The 14,827-nt window shown below is 40.3% G+C and overlaps 1 protein-coding gene across 5 annotated transcripts in view; it reads left to right on the forward strand.

Annotated features, from left to right (window-relative positions):
- The window catches only part of CPED1 (cadherin like and PC-esterase domain containing 1), a 155,574-nt gene that overhangs the window by 12,954 nt on the left and 127,793 nt on the right, over positions 1–14,827 (forward strand). The gene's annotated exons all lie outside the window — the stretch shown is intronic.

The following is a 14,827-nucleotide window of genomic DNA, read 5'->3' on the forward strand; positions in this document are numbered from 1 at the left end:
CTAGTTCTTAGTTCCTGTTAAAACTTGATCCACAGATAAAGCAGGCTACTGAAGAAGGTTGATCTCTTACACATGGGACTGTAGCTTTGTGGTGTAGGGGTATGTTATGCCTGATAGAGGAGCTTTGGGCACGAGTTATATGTATTCTGGCCATGTTTAAGTGCTCTTGGACACCTTAAAGGTATGAACTGAAACTGTGATATCAGTTTGATCTTCTGTTGGAAGTCAATTTCAGAACTGGAAGGCTTTGAAAAAAGTACACAGGCCACCATTCTGTCAGTAGAAAAATGGTGTGGTTTGTTATTTCTCATGCTAAGGGGAGTGCCACTTGCATCACATTCCTGGGGTTACCAGAGAGCTCAGTTTTGCTTCATGCTTTAACCAATCAGAGTAGCTTCATAGATGAGAAACATAATTATTTTGCATGGAGGAGGCTGCTCAAAATCCAACCACTAATTTCAAGTTTCTTTACGAAACTTTCTTGAAAATAAGGTACATGCAGTTTTCTTGGAAGGCTGTACCGAGAACTACTAAATTGTCGTCACCTCACTCTTTTATTTTAATCTGTTTTCATATGCACCCTTCAACCACTCCTTGCCTTGAGTACTTTCCATCCCAGAATGACGAGACACAGCGTGTCCACAGGTTTTGCTAATGTCAGATGAGCTGCAGAGAAAATATAGTGCTCTGGGGACCGTGTGCACCACCTCCGTGAAATACTTTTGTTTCAAATGGCCAAGGAAGTGGGTATGCAAAATCCAGTTATGACTTAGAAAAAATCACTGTACTAGATTTTGCTTCAGTGATCAACTCAGGTTCAGGTTCTCCAGTACAGGTTTTTACCCTTCAAACACTGCCTCTGCAGAAATCAACTTAACTGTGGGTATTTATATTTTACAGGCTAGCACCAGTACTTACTGCAGGATTTTTCCAGTAATTAAAAAAAAAAAAGTAACAAAAAGGTTTTAGGTATTTTCCAGGAACATCCTACAGCTTCCAGCAGATGTTGGAGTATGTAAAAAAGTCAAAGGCTTGTCAATTTAAGGTAAAGAGTAAGAGTCTACTAATTCCATTTCATGGCAACATAAGTCTGCCTTTAACTATTCCCTGTGTTATGTAAGTGCCTGGCTTTAAAGTTATGTTTCAAAAACAAGAAGTAAAAAGAGCATGTCTGCATACCAAACCAATGATCTTCTCTTAGAACTAAACAAGTTATGCTCAGAGTTATTTTTCTTTGCCTGTAGATGATGAGGTTTACTGTTCTGGATGGGATAGTACTCCTTATTATGGAGAAGGGTATTTTAAGCTATGCTTTGTCATAATATTTTCCTAAGAAGAGTGTTATAAATTATTAAAAAATATGTTCCTTGAAGCCTCTATTAAAAAGATATAGATAATGGACTGATAAATATAGATCATGAATGTCATGAAAAGTCTGTAAGAAGAGTCATTCCTTCTTACTTGGAATTATTTAGCAGCTCTATCCAATGCTTTTATTTTTGTGCAGTCTGTCTTACTCGTGTAACTTTCAAAGTTCACTCTAATTTTGAAAAGATTTTTCATTTAGAATGGCTGAGAGCCAAGAGTCTAGCTGAAGTCTTATATGGAAAAAAGTTCACCGCAAAACATTCCTAACTTTTTTGCACTGGCCCGCTATTAACTTTGGGACCAGTTCTGCTCCTGTTTGAGACCCAAATGTGACAGCTCTGCGCACTGATCTTCCAGAGATATCCTCCACACCTGGGCTGCAGCACTGTGTTGAGTTCATTGCTGTCAGAGAAAAACAGAAGAACAGTTTTCTTCAGTAGACATTTGTCACTTCTTACAGACCAACCAAAACATTTTGAGTTTCGGTAAGTGGAAGATAGTTGGCTAAAAAGGAAAATGATACCTTTTTTTTTGTTGCCCCCAAGCAAAAAGACTGTGGTTTATGGGTTTCCTATGAAAAATCTGTACAGATGCTTTCTGCAGTAAAATATAAATTATTCAGACCCTTATTTTTTTCACTGAAAAAGAGCTCTGTCAGTAAATTCTCAAGCAGCTTTGGTTGGACAAAAAGTAGCTGTGCTTTCACCATTCCTTAGCAATTAAACCCACATGGAGGGAAAAGCCCATGGACTGATGATGTCTGTGCCTGCTCTGAGCTCCCTGAGTCTTCCTTTTGCGGCAGCCCTAAAAGAGCCGGTTTTTCTGTAAGGTTTAACACATCTCTTAATCTGCTTCTAGGAAGGAGATAGAGAAGCGGTACTGTGTTAGCAGCAGATGATGGGATAGTCAAGTGTGGAGAGCTGGGATTGCCACCTTGGGCATGCAGCTGCTGCTGGGGTAGATCCATTTAGGCATGGTCAGTGTCTCCAGTGTCAGTGCTAAGCCCATCATGAATCATGCAGTTCAAATGAAGTTGCGTAACAGCTGATGAGAAAGATATCAGGTTGTATTGGCCAGCACATCTATAAATGGTACACTTGTTTTGTTTGGCAGCGAGGCAGAAGATGGTGCGCATGGTGTGTTGTTCCTTCCTTCCTCCTCCTTTTTTTAAAATGTGAGAATCTGCTCATAGCGACATAGCCTCTGGGACATTTTCTGCCTTCGCTGCAGCCTGGCAGCAGGTTTGAAAATGGTGTCTCACAGCTTCACATGTGGGCTTTCTCCTGGGATGCTTTCTGTGCTGAGCTGTGCAAGCCGCAGGCCTTCCTTCCCTCAGTCCAGCAGAGAGCTGTGCTGCTCTATCAGAGGTGAGTGGGGCGAGCTGCCTGGCTTCAGAGCACCCTTAGGCTCTTCCAGAGTGGCAAATACTGGAGAAGAACTTGCCAAATATTTTTTCAGAGCCTTCTGCCTTCTCCCCTGTCCTTCCAGTCCAAGAAGCTCTCATGTCTGGGATCTGTGGGTCCCTATGGCTCTGTGATGGCCTGCCAACATTTTCAAACTTTAAAAAGGAAGTGTTATCTCAGAAATTTGCTGCATTAAAACACATTTCTGCCCTCCAAAAATAACGTTCCCTAGTTACTATCTGCTGCCTGAACCTTTCGCCAGATGATCTTCTAAGATAAATAAACTACTTATATCTTTCTTTCTGGAGCCATCAGTCTTTCTGTCCTTTGCTCAGTGTGCCTGCCTCATTAGTCAGTGGTGTCCTTCCCTTAATAAGCATTTCCTTCATTTCTCAGTTCTTCACCTTTACTAATAGTTAGGCAAATCTCAGAGAACTGCAGGCTCGAAAAAACATGTGCAGCTGTATGCTACAAAGCTGACCAGCCAGTTTTAATTCATTCTTCAATAACATGCAGAATTCTGTTGTTACTGCTAGCTTTTGGAATGGAAAAGATTCTGCATAACCTTAATGATAGCCAGTCAGTTTGGCCATGGAAAAAAGCACGTCTACTCAGGCTGCTGGCAAACTGAGTGCAATGTAACATTATATGCTCCCTGCTGCCTTAGAATGTTAATTTTAATAGTTTGGTGGAAGTTTGTGCAATTGCAATATGTGACTTTAGAAAAAGAATCATAAACCATTTTCATAGCATTGATTTTACATAATCGTTTCCTATTTTTGGAATACTACAATTAAGTATTTAAACTTTACTAAGGCTTCTGTTTGCAGTTTGAGAGACATCCAGTGAAGCCATACCATTAGAAAGATCGTTACAGTACATATATTGATTTGGGTGGGTTTTTGTGATTTATTGTCCATAAGACACATATTGAACCCATCTTAACTTTGGTCGATATTTACTTCTTGGGTCAGTAATTCTTGGTATTTATTTCCACTGAAATCATGATCAGCTTCATGTCCTATTCATTCACCTGAGATTGTTAAGTGGAGATCATATAGTATATACATCCTTAAATTTACACATACTGCAAAAAATATTAGATCTGAAGTTATTTCCTCTTTGCTGACTTTATCAATATGCACTGAGCTCTGTTCTGTTTTCTGCCATTTTAAGAACATGCTGTGTTTAAGAATTTGGCTGTATAAATTAAGCCCTGGTTCCAGCAACTATGAGGATGATTTGGCTTTTTGCAGATGTGGGAGTGGTGCTTGGGTGGAGCTGCTCCAAGAACGGGAAGGGATGACTGAGACAACACCCGTGGGACCGAATCTGAGCGAATCTTGGCCCTTCTTTTTATGTGCTGGGGCCAAGAGATCCATCTGGCATTTAAGGTGGCATCTCATGGTGCAACTTAGGTATTACATCAAGAAGTGAATAACCTCTCATTGTTAAACCAACCTGAATATATTCAGACATAACTAATTTTGCTGTAAAATGCTGATTTTGAGAACTGTTGTATTGTTATGGCAGATATAGCCTCTGCTGCCTCTCATTAGCTCTCTATAGAGTGTTCTGTTGCTTCCTTGTACTCAGTGGTTGATCCCTGTAAAATCTGCTGCTTGGGGAATGTCAGGAAGCATGATCCTGCAGGAGCAAGCACAGGTGTTCAGCAGACATGGAGTGATGCTAGCTGCAGGTTTCTGTCTCTCTCTGGATGCTGCATGACTGAAGCAGCAGTTGGTGACAGATAAAGAAAATTCTGCTGATTCTCACAAAAAGCAATTTTCCTAGCCAGTCTTTGTCAATTTTTCGTTTTGTTTTGTTGGCTATCCATTGGAAAAATTGCTCTTTAAAGAAAATCTGTACTTCCAATGGGAAGAAAATGTCCATGTCTGTTCACTTTTATTCACAGTAGGACTAGGAGGCAGAGAAAAGTTGCCACAGCAGAGTTAGAGATGGAGAAACTAGAATAAAAATCTAGTGAGTCACTGTCAGAACTAGGATAAAATGCATGCTCCTTGCTGTATAGCCTTATGTTGTGCCTTTAGCATACTGTATCACCTCTAGTACTCCTCACTATTCATTCTTTTGACCAGAGGCTAAATCAGCAAAAGAATCATCTTAATTGCTGACATCTGGCCAGAAGCAAGGTAGGAACTTGCAGAAGTGCTACTTCATAAGTGCAGCCAGTAATGGTTTCCTCAGGGCTGCTAATTAGTCTAGAGAATAAACTACAGCCGTGGGTTTTGGAGGCCCCCAGGGCCACTGTGTCTGGTGACTGTCAGACATCTGCTTTTCATTTTCCAAGGCATACTATATCAGCAAAAGTAGTGAGAATGAGAGGAGGTGGTAGAGACAGGAGGGCATAGTGATTCTCTTTCTTCAATGAGTATGAAGACTGGTATGACTGGGGGAAGAGAGGTACTTGTTAATGCAAAAGTCTACTGCCTAGGAAAAAAGAATAATCTGTTCTTCATGCCAATAGTAAATAGGACATGAAGTGCAACCACAACAACAAAAAAGTTGTGTTAGATTTTAGGAAGCCTGTTTTGGTGGTAAAGCTAGTGAAGTAATCAGATGGATCCCCTGGAGCCGTGGAGTATTTAATCTTAGAGGTCTTGAAATATTAGGTAAAGAGATTGTATTGGGTGTAGTGTGTCCCCTTGTCAGGTAACAAGCTGGACTCACAGACTCTTGAAGTCTAGCCTTGAGAGAATGAGGCAGATAAACTGAAGAGGGAAAACAGTGATTTCTAAAGCAGATGGAGAGATTTCAGGTGTGAATCAGCTGTGGTGACTCAGGGCTTTAACTGCAGAACCAGCAAGATGTTGTTCACAGCATCTCCTTAAAATCCAAAATATTCTCAAAAAACCCCAAATCTATGAGAATCTATTCCTGACAGGAGTGGGGAAGAGGGAAGGTAGTGCAAAATCAGTGGTGCTTAAGAGTATAGCCAGCTGAAGTTTGAGAGGTAGAAAGCAAATAAAATACTCTGATATAGGGATGGTTTTCATGGGACAGCATGTAGAAACCAGTACTAAGAGAACCAAATCTCCCTTAGTGAGTGGTTTTGTACAGAGTTTGAAATGCATTAACGAGCGTAGGTAGCATTAGTTCTAACTTTACTTTTATTTCCTTCTTTTATTTTTAGTTGTTTGGAGTACAGTTAGGAGGAGACGCTGCTTGCTGTTTGTAACAGCCTCAGACAAGTTTCCATGAAATCCAACTAACTTTAGCAAACAAGTATAAAGACTAAAGGCCTCAAGGAAAATTGCTGGTGTGTTCTGTAAACATCTGGTTGCCATTTTCAATTACAAGGACCAACCCACTGAAGGAAGCAGTTTAGTTTTTTTGGAACAGAAATGGGACACTGGGGTTTTTGTTCTTTTTCATACTGGAGAGTAAAGGAAATGTCAGGAATAGAGAGGTCACTAGATGCTCAGCTTTTATAAATACAAGAGTCTCTGAGAAAATTAAAGTAAATTGAAATCAGGTTCTGAAAGTGTAAACAACCCTGTGGAGGTAAGGTTAAATAAGCAGGACTGGAGATCATAGCATGCCAGCAAATGCACAAGTCAGTCATTTAAAATATTGTGCAAAATAATAATGGTGAGGCTAGCCACAAAAGTATGTTGTGGGTTACCATACAAATACATGTATGTCTTCAGATCTAGCAGATGTAACTTCTCTTCCAAAAATCATTTTGGTTACCTGTTGGTACAAATATATAGCTGACAGTATACGAAACCAGTTGGTTTCCTAATGCAAAATATATGTCACATGAGTCCTGGGCAAAGTATTCAGACAAGTAAAGCAGAAGTATTCTTTTTGTAAGTTGTTAAGCAAAGGAGCTTCCTAAACAAGCTAAATAGGTAGAAATGTGATCCTCAGAGCATACTGAGTTACAAGCGTACTTATTGTTCATTAAATTTCTTCTTCTTCATCAGAATGAAAGTTCATATAATTTTAGGAAGAAAATGTATACCAGAAACATACATTATCTTGATCACTTTTAAATTTTGCTTTTAGCAATTAAGCCTGGCTATTTGCCAACTAGTTGAAAGTGGATGCCTAATCTCATGCCACAGACATCACTGGTTTCAGTACAAGATAGACCAGTTTCTGACAAGCCCAAATACATGCTGCTCTCTAATGTGATGCTGTGGTTTCTTGTAGAAAATCTAAATGCAACAATATGTATTCTCCTTCCTAATTGTTAGCAGAACATATGCATGTTTTCTAGCAGAAGAGCACACAAACTATTTCTTTGTATCGCTAAAATAGAACTCCTGTAGAATTGTACTAAGAACAGTATTTCAAATGCACTCTTTTCCATGAGAAAGGGAAATTCTTTATTTGTTCATAACAAAAGTATAGGGACATTGAACTTTGTCAAGTTAAAACCAAAATACAGCATTTAGTCACAAAGTTACCAAACATACCTTTCTTTGAATGTTCTTTTTAGTCATATAAACAGAACATAGAGTCCAGTGGAGAGCGGTATTTATTGGGCTGACTTAGAATTTACAATAATTAAAATATTACACTCTGATTACATAGTAAGCTAAAATTAAAACTCTGCTGGAATAAATTATGTCATGTTAATAGAATCTGAAAAACACCAGTGTCCAGGAAGATACACACTTTGGCCAAAGAAAAGCAACAATGTACGAGTCCACTGAAATTAAATAAATACAGGGGATTAAGGTGTAAGTACAAGCTTTGTAATATGCTAGTAACATGCAAATCCTGTAAAAGGGTTTGAGGCAATGTTTTGTAACTGTAGCCTATGGGATAAGAAGGTAACAGTAGATAATTATTTACTCAGGTACTTTTAAAATGCTTGCCTTTGAGAAATGAATCCTGGCTCTTATAGGGTTCAAGCAGAGACTCTGGTTTATAAATACATATGTCTGTTCCTAAAGGTCAGATTATTGTCTACTAATATAGGTGCTGGGAGAATGACAGTAAATCTAGCCAGAAGCCTGTAGCAGTCCCGCCAGAGCACTCTCTCTAAGGGATGGTTGCATTAGTGTTGCCCGGTGCTTTGGCTCCCGGAAGCTCTGCACCCTTTCTGTTGCACTCACTGGCTCTGAGCCCTGGTCAGCTGTGAGACGTGTGGTCTCTTTCATCATTGTGCTCCCTTTTTAGGCAGAGGCATTATATACCACTGAAACGAAATCTTTTTTTTTTTTTTAAACTTTAGCTACCATGACTTTTATTGGTTCAGATAGCAAAAAGCTTATATATTGTGTGGGCCTTCATTGTAATTTGCAGCCAGCCCACTCCATTCCTAGGTTCAGATTCCAATTTTCTCCAGCTGCATCCACTTTCAGCTGACAGCTCTTTTGAATGCTGCATCCCAAAAATGCCCCAGACATCAAAAGTGCAGCAGCCACCCATGGGTTAGAACATGTTTCTGAAAATTTCATACACCATCTTGTTGTTACACTGGCTTATTTTACATCAAATGGGAACCTTTCCTTCATGAGGGGAATGATTATTCTACACTTCTGATGTTCATTATACTCCCACAAAGTTGAATTTTCAATGTAATATTGAATGTTCTTTTATTCGGCCCCTGAGGTTGTCCATTTAGAGGTAATCCTAGTTTACACAGATGTTGAAGAGAAAGGAACCTTCTCTGGTGTACTCAGAATTCAAAACTAAGGGTTCCTCAGTTTCAAGTTGGTCATGAGAGCTTTCAGATTTCTGAAAAAAATTATTTCATACAGAAAATGATTACTAAAAGTGACACCTAGTCTTTGATTAGAAAGGAAAAAAAACCTGCATATATTTAATTTCTATCAGGCGTGTTTCCTTACAAAACAATGTCCATTTTCACAGCAGAAGTGCAAAATACGGAAGGGACTTGGATTAAAAAGTAACAAAGGAGTAGCATTTGAGCGACCTTAACTGGTAGCAAGATTTAAAAAGTATAGTCTTAATATATTTCCTCAATGCTCCCTCACTTAAGTAAAATATATTTAAACTTTGGTAGAGGAAAGGAGGGAAGAGCTGAGTGGTATGCATTTTGGAAAGTTTGAAACAAATGATTCAAGGCATAAAGTGTTTCTATTACAAGCTTATTGTTTTAATGACTTTGTTTCTGACATTTGTGGCAATGCTTTCCAAAATAAATATTTAGCTCTAAAAAGGAGTTTCATTTTTAATTTATAGCAACTACTAAAAGTGTGTATGTACATAGAATACACTGAGTTTTCTTCTGCGTTGTGTAAATGCAAGATGAATCTGGCAGAACCACAGTTATTTTAGGTCTGACAGAATGCAGCTCAATTGATCAGTTTTTTGAAAAAGGACTTTTAGTGTAAAATGGTAAAATAAGGCAAAACCATTTTTTCTTTATTTGGAAGAAACCCACTGTTTGCTAGAATTAATTTTTTTTTTTTACAGGAAATAAAAAAGCAAACCTATCAGCATACTGGAGTACTTTGTTAAACAGGCTGATAAACAAAATAAGAATAAGACCTAGCTCTTTTGGACCAAATCAAGAAGCGTTTGTCTGTCTAAATGGGAATCAGGCGTTTAAACATTTTTTCTTTCCATCTGGCTTCAGCAGCTCTCTCAAAAACCCCAAAATCCCTCACTCCAGTTTTCACAGCCACAGTGAGACTAAGTGTCACTGGAGCCTGTCTAGAAGTCAGTCTTCTACAAAAAATAATTGAGGTAATTTTCTATAAAGAGGAGGCTGAAGACAAGGACTTTAAACACATAGAGTTTGGCAGATGTTAACCCCATTTTCACTTGAATGAAGTGCTATGGCTTTAGAAAAAAAGGCTAGAGGACCTTTGGAGAAAGTTTTAAGAGTAGAAGTATTCAAGAAAGTACTAGCACAGAAAGTAACTGTAGACTAGTTAAGTTGCCCTCTTTATGACAGGATGATGTGTGAGGTAGGAGAAAGCAGCAGGTTTTTTTATTCTTTACCCAGTTCCATGACACATCTGATTTACATCCTAGATGTTACAGTACTTTTTTTTTTTTTGCAAATTTAACAATGTGGGGGTGTCTGTGTCTGTTAACCTTCAAAAGTGAGAAGCCTGACCCTATGTTTCTTTAGAATGTTTAGAGATATAATTTTAATAGCTACATTAGAGTCCATGTTCCATGGATGCTCTACATGGTAGTCATGATGATGTCTGTATCACTGACTTTCATTACCCCGTGGCATGCCAGGTGAGTAGAGTTGAAAGGCAGCGTAGGGTGCTGCGTAGAAAACAGTATCTGTGGGGTATGGTTGGAAATCACCCTTACATTAGCCATGACATAATTATTGCATCATAATGTAATATTGTGGTTTTGTCTAACTCATAAACAAAAAGGGTCAATTCTCTAGTCCTGAGGACAACTGATGCCGTATGGCTCATGTCCACATATCAAAACTCTTTCCCCTGACTGAGGGTGGCCTGCTCTTCGCTGAGTTTTAGGAGCTGTCACTGGCTTGTGCTGTCTCCTGGGGCATTGCATGGCCACCCAGGGAGAAGAAAACAAACACAGCGAATGATTGCAGGCCAATGGTTAAGCCTGTGTCCTGATGCTGTTTAGTTTAGCCACTGCTTCTATTCCCAAATTTCTCTTTTTCAGTATTCTGATTGTTTCCTGCCTCTTGGGTATTAAGGAGTCTGACACATTAATTAGGGTTGGCGTAGGACGCCTGAGTGCTGTAAATGCAGCGATCAAGGGCTGCCGTTTGGACTTTAAAATATGTGCCTTTGTTTCTTGCATAGGTGATCAAACACCATACTTTTAACATTGTAATAGTTATCCTAATCCATTGTAATTAGAATAAGACAGGACATTAAGACAAATAAACCCATCTACTCCTTAGCTGCTTACCCTGAGGCTCCTCTATATCCACAGAACAGAAGAAGCTGTTTTCTCAGCTCTAACACAGTTTCTGCCCTTTAAAGTCAATGATGAATTCCCATAAGTGCCATCAGTTAGAGGGCTTCTCAGATCAGGTTTCTCCTGTCCTGATGCAAAAAGTGGGAGTGGTAGAAAGGTTGGGGTGAAGGGCAGGAGGGAAAGTATATGCCAACTGGCAGTTTGGTTTCCTTGGGTAGAACTCCTCCTCCCCAGGTGCTACTTTCCTATTGAACCACTCATTGAATCTTCTTTCCTGCCTCCAGCTCTTTCCATTTGTTTCATGAGCGTCTCTAAACACCCAGACTCTTCCTTGTAAGAGTAACAGGATTAGCAGGCTTGGTAATAGTCTAGTGGGGAAGATACCTGAGTACCTTTTGTTTTTGTTGTAGCTCCTATGAATGCACTCATCCAAGATTGCCAAATCTGGCAGCCTGACAGAGGTGAGGCTGATGCAGATCCATGCTCCCACATCCAACCAGCAGCAAGGCTAAGCGTGTGCTCCTAGCTGGCACATGCACACACCTATACACCACATACATACACACATATGGCCAGCCACACAGATCAACACACTCAGCACTCACACAAACACAAACAGTACCCATGGCCACATCCACTCACCAGTGCTCACATGCACTTGTACACCTGGTCCAGCAGTTGCCATCAGGGACACATGGGCCTCTGAGCTCTGGTCCCCCTCCAGGGGCTGCAATTGGAGCCCTGGAGACACACACATGCACCCACATGCGAAAGAGTCCCACAGACAGGACAGGAGTTGGCAATGGAGTTTAATGAGAAGGCAGAATAAACTGCCCTGACCAGGTACAGGATGTGGCCAGCCAAGAGTAGCAACCAGCTCACTGCTTCTAAGAAGCCATTTTTATCCCTTTATTCCTCTTTTTCCCATGCTTGCTTCTCTTCAAACCACCTTGATACCTCTTTTTCCCTACCTTTGGTTCCTCCATTAAACATCCCATAATAAGCAATTGGGAAATGCTCTTACCACGCACCTCATAATGGGTCCCAAACCCTTAGGCAATGCGCTTCCCCCCCAGGTCCACAAGGTGCTCCTGTTCACTCACCGTGATGGACACTGGGGCTGTGTCCCCTTGTACAGCTGAAGGGGACCAGGGTAGGGGCTTGTGTCTCTCTGACAGGGTTACTGGGGTTCCCCCGCTCAACATCGTGCCTCTGTGCTTCTTCACGTGTGTGTGTGTACACACGTGCATGTGCATGTGCATAAAAGAGAGTGTTTTGTGGGCAGATCCCTCTCCTGCGATGTCACTGGGAGCGGCTGGAGCAGGGTGCTATGTGGGTTCCCCCACCTGCTGTGATTCCTCTGGGCTCAGTTGGGCATGTCTGTAGGTGAGCTTTTTATCACAGACCAGCGATCACAGCAGTCCTACTTTGCTTATTCGGCAACAAAGACAGGGGTCTGAAAACTGTCACGCGTGTTCCTCTGAGTTTCTCACAGTAAAACAGCAAAGCTTCAGGCCTAAATTTCCTTTTTTTTTTCCCCCTGAAAAAGTAATTGGAGTTTTAATAAAAGTTTCTGTAATAGAATTTTTGAATCCTTGTGATTTTATATTGACTCTGTTGGTTTTCCATCTTACCTCTCTGTATCTAGCCAAGAGGAGTTTTTTCTGTCCCCAAGGTGTTCTTCATTGCCGCATGTGTTTGTTTCCATTCTTTTGCCACTCTGCTCCGTGAGTGACAGGGGTATCTGCCTCACATATTTAAACTGCTACTTTTCTTTATGTTATCTGAAGTTTAAATAAAATAAATTTGTAATAAACAGTGGGAAATCTTGAAGAACCTTGTGAATATCAGACCAGAGCGGGCATATATGCACACAAATAGCACACAGTTAGGTGCTCAAAAGCTGTGCCATGCACTCTTTTCAGCTTTGATTTGTCTCACTCACTCATGATACATCCTTCCCCTTCATGACTTCACGCTGCTTTTTCACATGACTTTGCCTCAGGGTGCACAGAACAAGGATATAAAGTTCTTTCCTGGATATAGTCCCAAGATTTATCAATTAGAATAACTTGGATCATGCAGCAGTGGGGGTTGTCCAAAGTGAGTTGTGTCTGGCAGAGTCTTCTTCCTTGGCACAGAGCAGGGTGGAGCTATTCTTCCCTCTCCACTGAGGTTTGGAGAGCTGAGCACCCTCTTCCTCATTGTATGAAGCAGTGCGGTTTTCCTCCCCCAGCACGTGTGAAAATCTGATAATATTTTATTTTCTTTGATCCATGCATGGCTCAGGCCCAGACTCTTTTACCAGGACAGGGACATCGTTGCAAATTTTCCAATGCCTATGACAGATGGAACATATGGACAATAACTTCCTTAACTATAGAGTTGCCCTCCTCATGAGCTGCTTCACCTCAGTCTGGTCCCTGTATGTCTCAACTGCATGACCCTCCTCCTCTCCCCAAGCGTATCCTCTCTTTCCAGTTTTCAGCTGGTTCTTCATCCCAATCCACTGTCAGTAGCCTGTCTCTAATATCTCTCAGTCTGGCTTTTCTGCCAGACTGTTTCCTTCTCCACCTTCACAGCAGGCAAGGAAGCACCCACACAGATGGATTAGCTGAGATTTGGCAGATCTGTGACAATTATGTGCTTTAACTAGGTACCTGGTACATCTATCCCAAAGAATGTTAGGTCTCAGTCCCACAATGCTTTCTAGTGCAAGTGAGAAACATACCTAGCAGCTTGAACTGTGGTAGCCTACCTGGTGTATTAAATATGTATAGAGTAAGAATCCCAATGTTTGGTAGCAACTAGGGTTGTAAACCTTCTTAGCCTGCATACAAATAGAGCATACCATATTGGATTACTAGGTGCTTTTGGTTTCACTGAGGCTTGCTATGCAGACAGTACCCATGTGTGGAGAGCATACCAGAGTAATCTGAATATTCATCCAAAGCACAGTGTGCAAGCACAGAAGTGGAATAACAGGCTTGAGTGTTTGAATTGCCCTGATGTGTTTGCCATTGGGTCGGGACTACATATTTCCCTTTTGTTTGCTATTGAGCTCTACTGCAACTCAGAAAATATTATGACAGCATATTTTCATAGCTTGAGATGACAGATTATGCTATGATAAAAACTATATGTTGATAGAGTTACAATCTGCAGTACAACTCAGTGGAGAATTATTCTTAGCCTGACATGGCCTCTCCCTGATAAACTAAGAATCATCCAATGCATCTGTCTTACATACTGCAGTACTCTTCTACCTATTCCAGACTAATATAATTTTTGAATGTATTTTAGTTCCTTTTATTTCCAATATTCTGCTCATTCTTTGCGTGCACAGAAAAATATATGGGTATGGTTCAATAATACTGCAGGTTTTTTGTACACTACCTTTTGTTGTCTTACAGACAACCAGTTATCTACAAATTAAAAAACATCACTTTAAATCATTTATTTACTGCACGTCTGAAAAATCATGGTTGTCTCTTATAGTAAGGTAATTTGTTGATTGAAGAAAGGTTTGTTAATGGATTGTATGACTAGATATGATATAAATGGAGAAACGATTGTGGTGTCTCTTTTCGCCATTCTTGTATTTATGCCTGCAATGGATTTCTTTTGCTTCTTTTAGAGAAATTCATCTGCCTTGTATTACTTCAGTAAGGAAGATAGTAACTGGCTGACTTGGTAGGCAGGTCCAAGGCAGTTTTAGAGTCTGAGACCAGGTGGAAAAAGGAAAACATCTTGCCAAATATGAGAAGAGTTCTGGGAGAAACTGGTAGTTCTTGACTTGTTACACTAATCTATTTTTATACTTTTAAAATTCTGCTTTGGATTGACAAGAAAAGCCGGTTTGCAGTCTGGCCCTTCCTGATTTAAGGAACCAGTAATAAAATAACTCTCTCTTCTTTTTTCAGACAAGAGTGGAAGCATTATTCCTCCCTATTTTTAGTTAGACCTAACACCCCTTTGCAGTATTTGCAGAAGAGGTACAGAATAGTCAAGAATTACCCTGTTTTTATGGGTGAGGCACTACAATAGGTCTTCAAATGGCTATTTCACTCCCCAAATGCTGAAGTCAGATGTGACAGTACATTAATTCTTGAGCACAGGGCAATGTTTTGTGCTAAGCTGTTCAGGGACAGATGAGCTGTCCTGGGAATTAGACTGGTTCCACTTGGTTC

This window comes from Phalacrocorax aristotelis, chromosome 1 (assembly GCF_949628215.1).
Source record: "Phalacrocorax aristotelis chromosome 1, bGulAri2.1, whole genome shotgun sequence".
Classification (NCBI taxonomy): Eukaryota; Metazoa; Chordata; class Aves; order Suliformes; family Phalacrocoracidae; genus Phalacrocorax; species Phalacrocorax aristotelis.